Raw genomic sequence first — 18,337 nt, 5'->3', positions numbered from 1 at the left:
TGCCCTAATACCTTACTGCCTAATACCTAATACCTTGACAGGTGCCATTGTAATGACATAATTAATGGTGTTCACTTCACCTGTAAGTGGTTTTAATGCTGTGGCTGATCAGTGTATGAGTAGCTGGTTTGTGACGCTGGGTAACACTGCTGTGGCTGCAAGTCATCGACACATGCATGTTACATGTAAGGATATAACTGCTGTAATCAAAGCAGCGTCACATGGTAGCCAGTTTTGGAACATATTGACTGCACCACGTACACAGTTTACAGTATAACAAGAACATGCTCATATTCTCCACAGCTGTATCTGGACCTGGCAGGCTGACAACTTGCTAAATTACATCAGGTACGCAGATCAACTGCTGCCAGATTCTGTTGTGCATTTTCTCACAGGTGGACAGGTGAGGGAGCCATTTCTCAGGGACCTAGAGACTGTCCATTAAAAAGCCCCTGAAACTTCCCCCTGACTGTACATGCTGCATAATGATAATACATGTTAAGGACTGAACTGGACATTGTAAGCCTTTTTCAGAATAACTGCCAATGAGCATCTTTAACACTGTCAATACACAATCTGTAAACAACAAACTACAAGTGAAATGAAAAAAAGCTGTATGTACAGCATATAGTTTTCATGTTAAAAACATATATTATGACAAATCTGTAATGTTACAGATTTTATCTTTGGCACTTTAAACTGCATGTTTTTGACAGTAGATAGAAGAATAGAGAGCCAACTACACGTTCAAAGACGTCACTGCAGCATGAAAAAGTACTGCAACCTTTGTACTACTTCACTCATGGGTACGGCTTTATTTGACAGACAAGCTTTTGTTTGCCTTCGGTATAATACATTTCAAACTAATTTTCTGAATTAGTTTTCAAGTGCAGTTATAAAACCTTGCCAATAAGCCCTCTGGCAGAAGTTCCAAAAGGTAAGTGCTTCTTTGTGACAGAATCTTTTCTTTCTTTTCGCATTTCATTTTTTATTGACTCAGTAAACTGAAACAATCTCTCCTTTGTTCCATTTTCTCTCAGGTCAGTAATAACTGCATCTTTAAGATTAAGTACTTCAAGAGATCCATGCTACTTTTAAAAAGTGAAAAGTTCATTATATTTAAAAAGGGTCCATTAGTTCATTCTGTGTTTTTCCTAGGTAATTATTTTTGATGTATTGTTTGATTTATTCACTTGTTATCTTAGACTGATCTCTTAAGTTCATGAAAGGTATAAATGTTCAGGCCCGTAAGGTATACATATTCATGATCATGCTCGGGTCAGTCCTTTACAGAGCCATTCCTGCAATATAACGTAAATGTTTATATGTATGTATTTCCAAAAGAAAAATTACTAGGAAGGCGATTAGGAATCGGCAATATTCTGGTACAGTTTTATGCAGCTACTTGTGTGATGAACGTCGGTGCATATGATGAAGGAAACAAAATAACTGTACTTAAGAATCACACATTTGCAGCTATGTCTCTTTCTCCTAAGGTAATGCACAAATTGTATTTTCTATGAGATGTATGTCGCTCTGGAGAAAGGTGTCTGCTAAATGAATAAATGTAAATGTAAATTGTAATAGAAAAACTCGAGTTCTCTGAGAAAGAATGATCCTACTAGTTTCAAGAACATGCCTCTTTGAAATTTTCAAAGATATATCATCTGTCTGATTTTTTGATTTTAGAAAATACCAAATGACTCAAGATAACTGTTGAATAATACAAGGCTTTCGCTATAGAGAGAAAAGGCTTTAAAAAATGTAAAAATGAAATGTAAAAAATAATTTTAGCAGGAAATAAGATGAAGAGGATGTAATTTCAGTAATATGCACACAATTACATTATAGGCAGTCAAAAACCATTAAATGCATTATTTTAGTTGGTTCTGCAATTATTTATTTTGAGCAATGTAAGCATTTTCTTCAGGCAAATACACAATACATTCATACCGAATGCACTAATTACAGTGTGCACAAATGCTGGTCTCATACATATGACATTTTAAGGATCAGAGTGAGGTATATTAGGTCCTTTGCAGGTACAATTTTAAATTTCAATACATCTGAAATATTATAATAAATATTAGCATGTGAATGCATCTTCTTAATTATAATTATCTTAATTATATTGATTAAAAACATTTTAAAACACTGAAAACATTTTTGGACATAAATGAAAAAAAGATAAAGAAGGTGAGATCATGTCATATAAATCATAATATGACAGAACATCAGAAATTTTTTCAGCCTCAAAAATGTTTTTACTAATTGTTCTGAAAAGAATTTTTGGGATTTTGGTTTGCTTTGATAACAAGTGTGATTATGGCAAGAATCTGTGGGGACAGTATTTTTAGTACTGTAGTTCTATGACATTTATGGACAACATGATTTGAAACTGGTTTCATCCAAATTATTTTCTCTACAGGTACAATGAAAGGCCTCTATGGGAAGACGAATCTCTCAGTTGCCATTTTACTCCTACTTCTGCTTTGCCCTCTTGGCAATCAGTGGTGGAAAGGTTTTGGTGTTTCCAATGGATGGAAGTCACTGGGTCAACATGAAAGTCTTAGTTGAAGAGTTACATGCAAGGGGCCACAATATCACAGTCCTTGTTCCTTCTAACAACTGGTACATAAACAAAACTTCCTCATACTATAACTCTGTTGTCATCCCTATGTCAGACAAACTTAATGAAAGGATAGACTCTTTTTTGCCTAGATTTCTGCAGAACTCTAGGGAAGCTGCGTCTTTGTGGACACAAATTAAAATGCAGTGGGAACTCTTAGATATAATATCAGAACTTCATTTTCAGACATGTGACATGATCACTGAAATGTTTGAGAACAATAGGTTAATGCAGTCCCTTCAGGATTCTAAATATGACCTCGTTCTGACTGACCCAGCCTTTGGTGGTGGGATGCTCTTGGCGCACCGACTAGGCCTTCCGCTTGTTTTCAATGTAAGGTGGTCTATACAAGGAGAGGGTCATTTTGCCATTGCTCCTTCTCCACTCTCCTACGTTCCTTTCCCTGGAGCAGAGTTAACCGACAACATGAGTTTTCTTGAAAGAGTCCGAAACATCTTTGCCTATCTCTTTGGGATGTTCCAGTTTGCGGTCATGGTAAATCCTCATTATACACGAATATGTCAAAGATACTTTAGTCCTGATACTGACATACTGACACTGACTCAAGGAGCTGATATTTGGCTAATGAGGAATGATTTTGTGTTTGAATTCCCACGCCCCACTATGCCAAATGTTGTCTACATGGGTGGATTCCAGTGCAAACCACCCAAACCTCTCCCCCCGGACCTTGAGGAATTTGTTGCGAGTTCTGGAGAGCATGGTGTCATTATCATGTCTTTAGGCACATTATTTCATGAACTTTCAGAGAAACTCACTGATGAGATTGCAGCAGCATTTGCCGAATTACCTCAGAAGGTGATCTGGAGGCACATAGGGAGAAAACCTGCCAGTCTCGGTAACAACACCCTTCTTGTCAAATGGATGCCACAGAATGACCTTTTGGGACATCCAAAGACCAGGGTCTTTGTGGCACATGGGGGAACCAACGGAGTTCAGGAGGCCATTTACCATGGTGTTCCAATTGTTGGCCTTCCTCTAGTTTTTGATCAGCCTGACAACCTGTCCAGGATGAAGGCAAAGGGTGTAGCCAAGATCGTGGATTTTACTACCATGGATAGAAACACCTTCCTTCAAGCTATACAAGAAGTGCTTCATGATCCATCCTATAGGATGAAAATGCAACATCTGTCCAGATTACATCGGGACCAGCCGATGAAACCGTTGGACCGAGCCATATTCTGGATAGAGTTTGTCATGAGGCACAAAGGTGCTGCTCACCTGCGGACAGAATCATACAAGATGCCATGGTATGCTTATCATTCAGTGGATGTCATGGTGGTTTTGTTTGCTTTTGTGTCACTTGGCATACTGTGTACTACTGTGATTGTGAGATTTCTGTGTTATAAAATAGGGTGGAGAAAAAAGTGAAAAAATAATATTGTATACCCTCTAGTATACACATGTCTTAGCTGAAGAAAATCTTGTCAAAAAACTAGCATTACTATGCTGTGGAGAATTCCTGCTAGATTTTATAATATACATGTAATTTTACAGTTAACCAAAATTGGAAAAACTATCCTAACCATCATGGCAGGTGTTTTCCTTTTTTTTTCATCACAATCTGCAATACATTAACTATACTGCTGGAAATTACATTAAAGCAACATATGAAGAAATAAAAGTGTTTTACGTTTAACCTCTAACCATAACCATGATGAGTGACTTTAGACTCTATTGCTCAGATAAATGCTAGTCACCTGGGTAAAGTTCTCTTCTGCCATAATGTGTTTATCTTTGCACTATGAACAACATGACTCGTTAAAATGTGCTGAATTTGCATTTGAATGATGTTACTAAACCTCATCAGTAATCGTGGGGACAGAACATGTCTGTAAGAGACAAAGCAGGAGACAAGAGGTGCAATGCCTGTCTGTGAGGAGTTTTATTTAGTGCGGGGAGAAGGAAGGGAGTGGAAAAAGGGGTCCAGGGAACAGGTAGGATGGGGTTTTATGCGGGTCAGGGGGGCAGGGAGCCTCGGGTTGGTCCGGATGCCAGTGTCGTCTCCGGGTTCGGGTGCATCTATGTCTCTCAGGATTCGCTCTCCTCCTCCGTCTCTTCCCTCTACTGCCGGGCACTGGGGAAGAAATAGGGAAGGTAATCAGCCCCAGCTGTGGCTGCTTTGCCTCCATCTCCGCCCCCTTCCCGGGCCCCCTCAGCGTGCTACAATGTCTTTTGGACAGAAGTCTTGTTGGATATCAAAACAGAAAATTCTATATTACTTAAGATCCCTTTATAATCAAAATAGATCTACTGAACAAGAAAAAAAGCTTTCAGAGTCTAAATGTTTTATAAACTTTTAACTGAATTTTAACAGGAAATAATTATCAAAAGTATGTCATTTGACATGAGTAATCTGCATACACATTGTACCAAGAAAAACAAAATCCATTCATGAAGTTCTCTTTACATAGGGTAAACAACAATGTTTTTTAATATAAATCTGAGACTGAAATTGTATGTCAACTCAATATCACTTTTAATTTAAGAATGATTCTATTGCTGTTCTAAAATATTGACAGCACATACAGTAGTATACTGTGTGTGGGAATGTTTTAGAAATGCCTCTCCCATATTTATTCAAAAGAGAACGAATCTCTGTACAATGCATATTACTCACCTCACACATGTGCAACAATCCTAATTAGCTGTACTTTCTGAAAGTCATTCAAACTTTAAAATGTCATTCTTGTGCACTTTCGCAGTATAGATTACTTAGAGTGCAATATCGGAAGTGCAGCCCAAGTAATGTTTAAAGAATCAGCTGAGGTTATTCCTTCAGTGAGATGCAGAAAGTAACGACACAGACTGGAGTTCTGTCTGTTCACGACACATTCACAAAAATAATTTTTTACAGAAGTTATGATAGCCCTATGAGTTGGATCTCACAAATATGGCATGTTGTGCTGGAGAATAATGTACTGTAGGTTCTTCACTGACAAATATAATGTCATGTTTGTAAAACATCTGCACCTTAACATTATGGATATATGAAAGCTTTTTCCACCATCCGTAACTATGACAACAAAGATATGTATTATTTCAATCTTTGGTAGAACTTTTGGGCATTAACAATAAAAGGTTTAAATGAAATGATGTGAGACAATATTGGTACTTTAGGTAGACCTATTGCCTGCTTATTAATACATAGTAATAATAAATTATTATGAATTGTAAAAAGAATCCATCTTCTTTGTTGTTGCTCAGAGAACACAAATGAATTTGAATGAATTTGTGATGACTGAATTTACAGGAGAGCCCTGACATCATTTTCTTTTTAGATAAGCATAAGGGTCTGCAAAAATGGAAAGCTTTTTCACTTTTTCAAATTTAGCACAACCTGTTTTGAAATATGGGATTAAGTGTAGTGGCCTTGGATATAGTTGCTTGTTTTCATTTAAAATAAACAGTACAGTGACTTACAAACACCACTGAAACTGGAAAGTCTGTTCTTAACTCAGCTGGTGGTAAACTCCAAAATCGCTTTCACACACACACACACACACACACACACACACACACACACACTTTCAGAACCGCTTGTCCCATACGGGGTCACGGGGAACCGGAGCCTACCCGGTAACACAGGGCGTAAGGCAGGAGGGGGAGGGGACACACCCAGGACGGGACGCCAGTCCGTCGCAAGGCACCCCAAGCGGGACTCGAACCCCAGACCCACCGAAGAGGAGGACTGCGGTCCAACCCACTGCGCCACCGCACCCCCTGGCTTTCACACCTAACTCACAATTAACAAAAGCTAAAAGCAAGAAACATTCTAACACTTTAATAGACCAATTTTGTTTGGTAAGTATTTCTGTGCAATCAAAAGTACCTTAATAATACAGATAACCCTTAAATTGTTTATGGCTTAGCTTCTGTAAAAATCTTTGATGGAGAATTGAAAATAAAAATGCTTTTTATGTTTCTTTCTTAACATTGTTATTAACTTTCAGGAGCATTAAAATCATAACTAGTTTAACATGGCATTTCTTTCTCTCCAAAACTCCTATTCGCAATTGTTTACCAGTAATCCCATAAATGTGTGCAACCTCTCTTATCCTCCCACTGATCACCAACACTTATGAACACCAAAAATGAGCTTTAAACACTATGGATGCAAACTGAATGAAAAGAAGTCCCACACAGGTACCTATTCTGGGTGCAGTTTCCTTTATATGTTGTACATTATACTTAAAAAAAATCTAATTATTTCCCTTGCCAATGTATGTAATGTATTTCATCATCCAAATATGGCACTCAGCTTTTGTTTAGCTTTTTATAAACGTGATGAATATGTCAAAAAGTACACACACACACACACACACACACACACACACACACACACACACTTTCTGAACCGCTCATCCCATATGGGGTCACGGGGAACCAGAGCCTACCCGGCAACACAGGGAGTAAGGCCAGAGGGGGAGGGGACACACCCAGGACCGGACGCTAGTCCGTCGCAAGGCACCCCAAGCGGGACTCGAACCCCAGACCCACTGGAGAGCAGGACCCGGTCCAACCCACCGCGCCCCCCTGTAAAAAAGTAAAGAAGGTGAAAATCTTTGTCATCTATATTTTATTTTTCCTTCGTACGTTTAGCCCAGTTTTCATACAGTATTACATTAATTCGCAGTTACCCATAGAACAGGAAGAGACTGATGCTCTTACATTTGCATTCTGAATGTCCCTGTTTTAAAAGTAAATCATTGTAAAGATTTACAAAGATCAGTTAAAGTTTACAAAAATCATGTTGTAAAGAGCAGTAATAGCACCAGATAGCACAACTTCAACTGGACTAGGGAGTCTTCTCAGATAACGTGCAATAAGATCCACCGGTGTTTAGCCTAATTTTCATATAATATTACATTAACTCGCAGGTACTCATAGAACAGTTATAGACTGATTCTTTCACTTCTGCATTCTGAATGTACCTGTTTTAAAAGTAAACCTTCCAGGCAAACCCTAGAGCCAGGTACTTACCTGCACTATTTTTGTAAGAATACACTGCTATATAAATTGATCAATAATGAGAAGCTGCATACTGTACAAAGCCCAAGGTTGTAAATAAGCACAAGAAAACTAAGAAGCCACCGCAAGGGTAAAGCTTTGTTATACAAGAAGATTTAACTTTTGAAATATAACTGTCTGGTTCGGCTCAGCTACGAAATCAGACATCAGAAGACTACAGCAGATAGTTTGGACTGCTGGAAAAATCATTGGCACATCCCCCCTAGCTCTCAGAGAACTGCACTCGTCCAGAGTCAGTAAAAGGGCTAGCAAAATCATTCTAGACCCCTCACATCCAGGCCACTTCCTCTTCGAACCTTTGCCATCTGGCCGACGCTACAGAGCACCGAGCACCAGGGCAGCCAGGCACAAGAAAAGTTTCTTTCCTCAGGCCATCTACCTCATGAACAGCTAAATCCTCCCCCCGCCCAGAGAGTAAACCAGTGCAATACACAACGCTATTTATATTTATAACTATTTATCACATCATATCTCTTACTCACATTCCCTTGCATTTGTATCTAGTGACTATTTTTGTATATTGGGTACTTTATATTTTTATATATTTTTTATCCCTTATTCACATACTCTATCTTCTCATCTGTCTTGTCACTGTCATTCTGTGCTGTGGAAGTTCCTGTCACCAAGACAAATTCCTTGTATGTGTGAACATACTTGGGAATAAAGCTCGTTCTAATCTAATCTAATCTAATCTAATCTGAAAGTCTAAAATTTTATAGTTCAGGTGTTCCTTCTGCTGCTGCCTGTTTTGTCCATTCTCCCTACACTCATCATCCCTCACCATTTCCCCATCAGGGTTGTTATACCTTGGTTTAATAGATAGGCTTCAAGTGTCCGGTTTCCACTTGGTTTTGTGGTGTGCTTTCTGGTAGTTTGGCAGAAGAAAAAAAATTGTGGGCATATAAACACTGCTCACTTCAACATCTTTAAGACCTCCCTGGACTGCTGCATACACTCCCTCTCTGCAGAACCTTCATGAAGGGGTCAGCAACAACACAGCAAAGTGTATTCTACCAGGGAAACAAATCTTCTTCTTCTTCTTGTTCTTTCAAAAAATTGTCCGTTGATGTAGGTGTTATGTTCCTCACCTTCCAGTTCCTGTAGATGGACTGTCCTTAAACCTGTGCTCCATGCATCTGTCTGCAAATTGATATTGGCAAACAAAAATTCTTGGATATTGATCTTAGGATACTACAGGCTGTGAACATCACAAATATTTTATGTGGTGGAATTCTGCTTCCACCTCTGGAGTCCATTGACTTTCTAGTCAAATCTGTGAGAAGGACTGCTACAGACACAAAGTTAGGTGTAAACTGTTCAATAATTCCTGTAAGAATACATTTCTTCTCAGTGGGTTCTGGTCAGTTTTTCATTGCTTCCTCTTTCATTTTTTATTGATTCATACTTCCACTGTCAGTTGTGTAAGTATTTGGATTCCGTTACTCTTAGATTACCCTCTTTGGAACCACCAGATGCTCCCTACAAGCCAAATGGAAATATATTGTACTGGAACAGACCGAGGAGTTTGTGAAGCCAATGTTTGTTTTCTTGGTGCTCCAGAAACTGCTAGTATCCTTTCGTAAGAACCGTTGTTGTGCTGATAAACTGAATCTTCCCCACTTGCTTGGTAGAATCTTTTTTCTACACTGATAGTTCTATCATGGTGAAGGAAGCAACTGCAAGAGTAGGGATTCAAAACCCAAACTTTCCAAATGCAATGTAATACCTAAAACCCTAATAACGCTAATCCCTATGCTGCCCATCATCGTCATGTATTCATTTTTAAAGGTTATCGTATCATATTGGCTGAATTTTGTTATTCATCTGGATGTCTTGCCCTCTAGTTAACTCCCCAGTTTATTTCATTAGTTTATTGGACTTGTTAAAAACATGTGATTTTCACCTGGGAATAAAACCAGCACTTTTTGTATACCTGAAAATCATGCGTTTGTGCTGTTCTGTTATAGGACTTCTGCTGTTGTTGAGCAATATGTTCATGCAAAAGAGGTCAGATTTCTTTGAGGGCAGAATATTTTGTCCAAGGATTACTTTGCCAAGTCCAGCAAGCATTTTGGCAGAACTGGGCCTGAATACCTCTTGCTGGCATAGAGTTGTATGTTTCTGTTGTTCTTTAAACCAAGTTTCCTGAGCTTGTTGGGTTTTCTCCTTGGTGCTGTAGTAGTCATTGATGTTGCCAGTAATGTTTATTTTTACAACTACTATGTGGTACAGCCAATAAGATCTATGAGTAGATGCTGTGTGACGCTGGGTGACACTGCTGTGGTTGCAAGCCATTGGCACATGCATGTTACATGTAAGGGTATAACTGCTGTAATCAAAGCAGCGTCACATGGTAGCCAGTTCTGGAACTTACTCACTGCACCACGTACACAGTTTACAGTATAACAAGAACATGCTCATATTCTCCACAGCTGTATCTGGACCTGGCAGGCTGACAACTTGCTAAATTACATCAGGTACACAGATCAACTGCTGCCAGATTCTGTTGTGCATTTTCCCACAGGTGGACAGGTGAGGGAGCCATTTCTCAGGGACCTAGAGACTGTCCACTATAAAGCCCCTGAAACTTCCCCAACTGCACATGCTGCATAATGATAATACATGTTAAGGACTGAACTGGACATTGTAAGCCTTTTTCAGAATAACTGCCAATGAGCATCTTTAACACCGTCAATAGACAATCCATAAACAATAAACTACAAGTGAAATGGAAAAAAGCTGTATGTACAGTGTGGTGTTTTACACCAAGAACGAATCCTTGAGAGTTTTGCAAAAGAAAGGTTCCTGCCGGCCTGTAGGGTGTAAGTTGACAAAGGATAATTGTCATTGGTTATTTCCTAAGAGAAGCGGGAACCGTTATTGGGGGCACTATATATAACGGGGGCTTTTGCGCGAACGCAGATGAGGTTCCGCGGTGTGAAGTGAGTTTGTGACACGAGCTACTGTTCTTAATAAACTCTTTGTTTTGCACACTTCAAGTGTTCCAGTGCTTTGTTCCAGGGAAACCTCCAAAGAACGGTGTACCTTCCTCTTCGGACACCACATACAGTACACAGTTTTCATGTTGAAAACATATTATGACAAATCTGCAGTGTTACAGATTTTACCTTTGGCACACTTTAAACTACATGTTTTGACAGTAGATAAGAGAATAAAGGGCTAACTACACATTCAAAGACGTCATTGCAGCATGAAAAACTACTGCAACCTTTGTACTACTTCACTCATGGGTACGGCTTTATTTGAGAAATAAGCTTTTGTTTGCCTTCAGCATTGTGGTGGTTTCCCACACGGTGCCATGCCCACACCTCCGGGCCAACACGGAACATAACACCGTTATGTTATCCTGGGGCGCGGGACGAGCCTTCGAGAACCTCAAACTCAAGTTCTCTACAGCCCCCATCCTGCATCAACCCGACCCTGAGTTGCCATTCGTGGTGGAGGTTGACGCCTCTGAGTCGGGTAGGCGCTGTCCTTTCTCAGAGGCAAGGTAAGCCCTTGAAATTATACCCTTGTGCATTTTTTTTTTTCCCCAGGAAACTGTCTGAGGCCGAATGAAACTACGACATAGGGAATAGAGAGCTCCTAGCAATTAAGTTAGCCCTAGAAGAGTGGAGACATTGGCTGGAAGGGGCACAACACCCTTTTTTGGTGCTCACTGATCATAAGAATTTACAATATCTGCAGACAGCCCGGCGCCTCAACACGCGTCAGGCCAGGTGGGCGCTGTTCTTTTCTCGGTTCAACTTTACTGTCACTTACAGACCAGGTCCAAAGAACATCAAAGCGGACGCCCTTTCCCGGCTGCATGACGAAACGCAGGAGGTACCGGAACCCGACTACATCCTGCCCAGATCCTGCTTTGTGGCACCCGTTCAGTGGGACTTCACCCAGGACCTGGCCCAAGCCCAACAAGCAGACCCCGAACCACCAGGTAAACCTTCTGGAAAACAATACGTTCCACCAGGTCTGAGGACGACTCTCCTACAATGGGCCCATGACCATCCAGCGGCGGGGCACCCGGGGTTTGGGAAGACTCAGGCTAGGATCCAGCAGCTCTACTGGTGGCCGTCCCTCCGGGAGGACGTACAGGACTACATCCGGGCGTGTCCAGTCTGTGCTCAGTCCAAGGCTTCAAATCAGAGTCCAGCAGGGCTCCTGGAACCCCTGTCGGTACCCAACCGTCCCTGGACGCACCTAGCATTAGATTTCTTAGTGGACCTCCCACTGTCAGATGGTAAGACCACCATTTTGACCGTGATCGATCGCTTTTCCAAGGGCTGTCGCTTGATTCCTTTGCCCAAGCTCCCCTCTGCCTTGGAGACAGCAGAGTTGCTGTTTCAGTATGTATTCCGGCTCTACGGTATACCCGAAGACATAGTGTCTGACGGGTCCTCAGTTCACATCGCGTGTGTGGAGGGCTTTTTGGAAAAAACTCGGGGTCACGGTGAGTATGACATCGGGGTACCACCCTCAAGCCAATGGGCAGGTAGAACGGTTATAGCAAGATATCGGTCAGTACCTCAGAAGCTACTGTCTTGAACACCCAACTCACTGGGTTCGATACCTTCCGTGGGCAGAGTATGCCCACAATACGCTCACCCATACCTCTACAGGTGTCTCTCCATTCCAGTGCATCTTGGGGTACCAGCCACCATTGGTTCCCATGGCAATCGGGATCCAGCGATGTGCCTGCTGTGGACACTTGGTACCGAACCAGCAGCGAGGTATGGGCAGCTGTCAGACGACATCTCCAAGAATCACAAACCCGTATCAAACGCCAAGACGATCGACATCGGCGGCACCTCTCCCTTACACCTGGACAGAGGGTATGGCTACCAACCCGGGGTCTCCAAGGACCATATATGTCAAAGAAACTCAGCCCAAGGTACATAGGACCCTTTAAGATTATCCGCAGAGTTACCCCGGTCTCGTATCGCCTGCACCTGCCCCAACATCTACGCACACACCTGATGTTCCACGTATCCTTCCTCAAACCCTTGGCCACCTCCCTACACCAGCCCGCAAGCACGCCTCCAGACCCAATTCTCCTGCCTGACGGTGGTGCACCAGCGTATGCGGTACGGGTGCTCCTGGATTCCCGCCGTCGTGAAGGGGTACTCCAGTATCTGGTAGATTAGGAAGGATACGGACCTGAGGAACGGTGCTGTGTAGCGGCACGAGACATCCTAGATCCGAGCCTCATCGCCAACTTCCACAGGAGTCATCCGGATCGGTCCGCACCTCGGCCTCGAGGCCGTCGCCCTCGCGCGTTCAGGACCGCTCCTCGGGGGGGTACTGCTACGCCCATATCTCCGGGCCAACACAGAACACCTGGGACGCAACGCAGACTACAGCATAAAAGGCTCCGTCAGACCACCAGCTGATGCGGAACCTTGATCTCCTCGTTAGCAACCTTCTCCAGCCATTTCCTGTTCCCGAACCCGTCCCTTGTTCCCCCGATCTACTGCCTCCTTCGGATCATCGACCTCTTCCCTGTGTACTGACCTCGCCTTTTGGATCCTCCCTGTTACGACGTTCGCACCTCGAAGACCCTTTGCCCCTCCTCTGACCTCCTCTCTTGGATTTCCCCAAAGACACCACCACGATTACCGCTCTGCACTTGGGTCCGCCGCTTCCCTTAGACGCGACCATGACATAGATCTGGACAAAACTCTTTAAAAATACAAATAATGAGATTGATTATTGTACTTTGGACAAATCACATGAAGATCTGATTGTCTCAAAAAGACCATAATGCTTCAGAAAGTTGAACGGAACAGAAATAGAGGAAGAACAACAATAAGAATGATGGACTTAATCACACCCGTTTGAACACTAAGGAAAAAGGTGGAAGACATGTTTTTGGAGACACTCTGTTTATGTGGCTGTAAAGAGTAGACATTAACTCATTGGCACTGCAACAGCTTTGCTGAATATCACTTTAAATTGAAAAAAAAATCATATTAATGCCCTTGCAAATGTATTTGATGTCTTTCGTCATCCAAATATGGCGCTCAACTTTGTTTAGCTTTTTATAAACATGATGAATATGTTAAAAAGCAAAGAAGGTGAAAATCTTTATGTAATCTATACTTTATTTTTCCCTTCCTGCATTTAGCCCAATGTTCATATAATATTACATTAACTTGCAGTTACCCATAGAACAGGAATAGACTGATTCTGAATGTCCCTGTTTTAAAAGTAAACCTTGTAGGCTTACCCTAGAGCCAGGTACTAACTTATAACATGCAATAAGTTCTACTGGTGTTGAGCGAAATTTTCATACAATATTACATTAACTCATAGTTACCCATGGAACAGGAAGGAACTTATACTGTTGCCTTTGCAATCTGAATGTCCCTGTTTTAAAAGTAAATTCAACAGGCTTACCATAGAACCAGGCACTTACCTGTACCACTTTGGTAAGAATACACTGCTGTAGAAGTTGATCAATAATCAGAAGCTCCTTACTTTACAAAGCCCGAAGTTGTAAATAAGCTCAAGAAAACTAAAAACCCACCCCAAAGATAAAGCTTTGTTATACGAGAAGATTTAACTTTTGGAAGTCTAAAATTTTATTGTTCAGGTGCTCCTTCTGCTGCTGCCTGTTTTGTTCATTCTCCCTACACTCATCATCCCTCACTGTTTCCCCATGAGGTTTGTTACACCTTGGTTTATTAGGTAGGCTTCAAGTGTCCAGTTTCCACTTGGTTTTATGGTGTGCCTCCTGGTAGTAGGGCAGAAGAAAAAAATTGTGGGCATATAAACACTGTCCACTTCAACATCGTTAAGACCCCTGGACTGCTGCATACACTCCCTCTCTGCAGAACCTTCACGAAGGAATCAGCAACAACACAGCAAAGGGTATCCTGCCAGGGGAAAAAATCAGTGTTAACATGTTTTTGAAGGAAGAGCTGTGGATAACAAGAAGTTAAATGGTCAGCTAGACAAGAGCTACCACATGACATTTGTTTTAATAGCACAATTGTCATATGATGGAATTCTGCTTCTGCCTCTGGAGTCCACTGACTTTCTAGTCAAATCTGTGAGAGGGGCTGCTGCAGACACAAAGACAGAATACATACTTGTTGCTTATCAGTACATTTTTGGGCAGTTTTTTGCTGCTTTCCCTTTCACTTTTAACTGATTGATGCTTCCCCTGTCATTTTTGTAAGTATTTTGCTTGCTTTTCTACTAGATTGATCCACTCTTTGTAATCAGTAAGTGCTCCCTGCAGGCCACACACACACACATTTTCAGAACCGCTCATCCCTTACGGGGTCACGGGGAACCGGAGCCCACCCGGCAACACAGGGCGTAGGGCCGGAGGGGGAAGGGGACGCACCCAGGACGGGACGCCAGTCCGTCACAAGGCACCCCAAGCGGGACTCGAACCCCAGACCCACCGGAGAGTAGGACTGCGGTCCAACCCACTGCGCCACCGCACCCCCCTGCAGGCCAAATGGAAATAATTTATATTGGAACTGGGCTAGGAGCTTGTCAAGCCACTTTGTTTTTTATGGTGCTCAAGAAACTGCAAACATCCTTTGATATGGACCGTTGTACTGATAAACTAACTTTTCCCCACTTGCTTGAATCTTTTCTACTCCATTTGTTCTACCATGCTGAAGGTTACAACAGCAAGAGTAGTGTTATGACCGACGACTAATAACACCTGCAACAATAGGTGCAACTCTCATCAGCCCAAACCACACACCTGTTCATAATCTGATTAAATTTAATGCTCAACAATCAGCAGCTATAAAAGTAACAAAGAACATAGCCAATGTTGCTGATAGTGAAAAGTCCTGCTGCTTTTGCACTAATTCACTTACGGGTATGGCATTATTTTCTGGACTTGATTTTATCTGCCTTAGGTATAAAACACATTTTTTTTTATTAGTATCTTAGTGAATTTGCAAAGCTTCATCAGTGAGCCCTGTGACAGAAGTTGTAATTGGTAAGTTTTTGTTTGTGGCAGAATGTTTTCTTTTCTTTCTGATGCGGGCATGGTGGCGCAGTGGGTTGGACTGGGTTCTGCTCTCTGGTGGGTCTGGGGTTCAAGTCCTGCTTGGGGTGCCTTGCGACAGACTGGTGTCCTGTCCTGGGTGTGTCCCTTCCCCCTCTGGCCTTATGCCCTGTGTTGCCAGGTTAGGTTCTGGCTCCCTATGACCCCAAGTGGGACAAGTGGTTCAGAAAGTATGTGTGTGTTTTCTTTCTTTACATATTCCATTCTTTATTAACACAATAAACCCAAACAAACTGTCCACCTGCAGCTGATCAGGGTCTGGGCGCATAAAGGATAGCCCGGAGTGCAGGAAGATGCGGAACTACGTTCAGCTTTACTCTTCACTCACATTTCTCAGATTCTTTTGCCTACCTCTTTCCTGACCTCCCTGTCCTTGTTCCTGCTCCTCGACCCTTCTGCTCCTGACTACTCACCCTCTTCATCTCCCTCGACCCATCACCTGATCTTCCACTCACGGTTTTCGGATTCTCCTCGTAGCAACATCTGCTCCTCGGTGATCTTCGCAAGTTTCTCGACAATGACTCTCTGCTCATCTTCTACCTTGCGCCTCTGCGCTGCACTTGGGTATGATGGTTCACTTCCCGGTCGGAAACATGACAATAATAATAATACTTTATAGAAAATTATTATTGTTATTAATTTTGTTATCTTTGAATCCTGAGTTCTCAAAAAGAATCATTATGTTTCACAATGGGTCTTTATTCATAAATTTTGGAAAATATAGAATTTAGTTGATTTGTAATTTTGAAAAATACCAAATTACTCAAGATTACTGTTCTGATAAAAAGATTTTCCTTTCAGAGGGAAAGGCTTCCATAAATCATAAAGAGCTTCAAAAAATATGTATAGATTTGTTGTCAGCCTCTTCAAAAGATGGGGTCCGGTAGGTGTTCTAAAAAAAGAAATTTTGGGTTGATATCAAGTGTGAGTGTGACAACATCTGTGGGGAGTTGACCGTGTGGTAGCTGCAAAATCAAGAAAATCACAGCAGAGGGAGAAAGTAACACTCAGTAAATTTTTTATTTTACAATGCCAGGGACTCTGCCTACACACTCATGGGACCCTACACAGAGATCTGTCATACTACTGTTTCATTCATGCTTATACTGTATATTTTACCAGTCACACACACACTATATGGACAATATTATCATCAGCATTATATGACTCGTTTGACAAACTCTTTCATCCTCTACTCGACTTAAACTAAAATGGAGGCATCTGCTGTACAGAATATTTCTGTTTTGCACGATGTTACAATGTCAGCAATTCCATACATTCCACAGGTTTCTGTTCTCAAACAAGATGGCCTTTAACCTAAGTAAATGAAGCAGATGAAACAGCACAAAAGATCTTCAGCTAAGGTTGAATAGTTTTTTTTTCATTCAGTCATAAATGTATGTAAGTGTGCAAGTTTGCCTTGAATAGAAAAAAGTTACAAAATTGATTTATTTTCACAACAGATGCTATAACATGTACAAAGAAATATGTTTTGAAATTGGCCTCATACAAATTATTTTCTCTGCAGGTACATTGAAAGGCTTTTATGGGAGGACACATCTCTCAGCTGTCATTTTAATCCCACTGCAGCTCTGTCCTCCTGCCATCAGTGGTGGAAAGGTTTTGGTGTTTCCAATGGATGGAAATCACTGGCTCAACATGAAAGTTTTAGTTGAAGAGTTACATGCAAGGGGTCATAATATCAGTCATTGTTCCTTCTAACAGCTGGCACATAAACAAAATCTCCCTGTACTATAACTCAGTTGTCATCAGTATATCAGACAAGCTTAATGAAAGGGTTAACTCTTTTTTTTTTTTTTTTTTTTTTTTTTTTTTTTGCCTAGATTTCTGTACATATGTAGGGAAGGCGCATGTTTGAGTTGGAAGTCATGGGCATTATGTCCGAGGTACATTTCTGCAATTGTTAAAATCTTGACACACCAGAGTAGCATCTGTGTGATGTTTTTTTCTTCATTAATGGCTTTTTCAATGAAAAATACTGCAATGATGAAAATCACATTAACCTGGAAAATAAAGTAAAAAAAAAAAAAAGCCACGTAAAACGCATTGTTTCTCGGCCTGGATACAATATCCAATAATGAATTTTTACATTGCTCATTTCTGCTACCTTTTGCGCCACCATCTTCAAATTACTTATGAAATACGGAGTTAGAAGTGTTATGGCTAGTTAAAATTGAAAAGTGGGTAATTTTTAATACACTTAATATCGAGGTATAACACGCTGAGGCGGCCCTTTCTTCCCCTGAACCCAGCAGTAGGAGAGAGAGATGGAAGAGGAGAGCATACGAGAGCAAGCGCAACCCCGATCCCGAACTCGAACCCGAGCCCGAGCCCGCGGATGATGCCGTCGGGACCGGGTCGAAACTCCTGCCTACCCCTTTCTGGTTCCCCCTTTCCCCTCCCTTGCCTTCTCCCTGACGGGGAAGTAAAATAAACCCGCCGTCACAGACGAGCACTGCACCTGTTGTCCTGTCTCATCTGTTGCACGAGGGATGCTGAAAAAAACATCTTGTTGAAAACACTGCTTGAATGCATAAAGTTTTCTTCTTCAGTTTTGCAATAAGCAAATGGTTTGGCTGGAAATC

The 18,337-nt window shown here is 41.6% G+C and overlaps 1 pseudogene; it reads left to right on the top strand.

The window, feature by feature from the left end:
- Nucleotides 1-869: 869 nt before the first annotated feature.
- LOC108926263 (UDP-glucuronosyltransferase 2A2 pseudogene) lies at nt 870-4,018 on the top strand (annotated as a pseudogene).
- Nucleotides 4,019-18,337: the final 14,319 nt, after the last annotated feature.

Source organism: Scleropages formosus, chromosome 7 (assembly GCF_900964775.1).
Source record: "Scleropages formosus chromosome 7, fSclFor1.1, whole genome shotgun sequence".
Classification (NCBI taxonomy): Eukaryota; Metazoa; Chordata; class Actinopteri; order Osteoglossiformes; family Osteoglossidae; genus Scleropages; species Scleropages formosus.
This window is presented reverse-complemented; position numbering and strand designations above follow the sequence as displayed.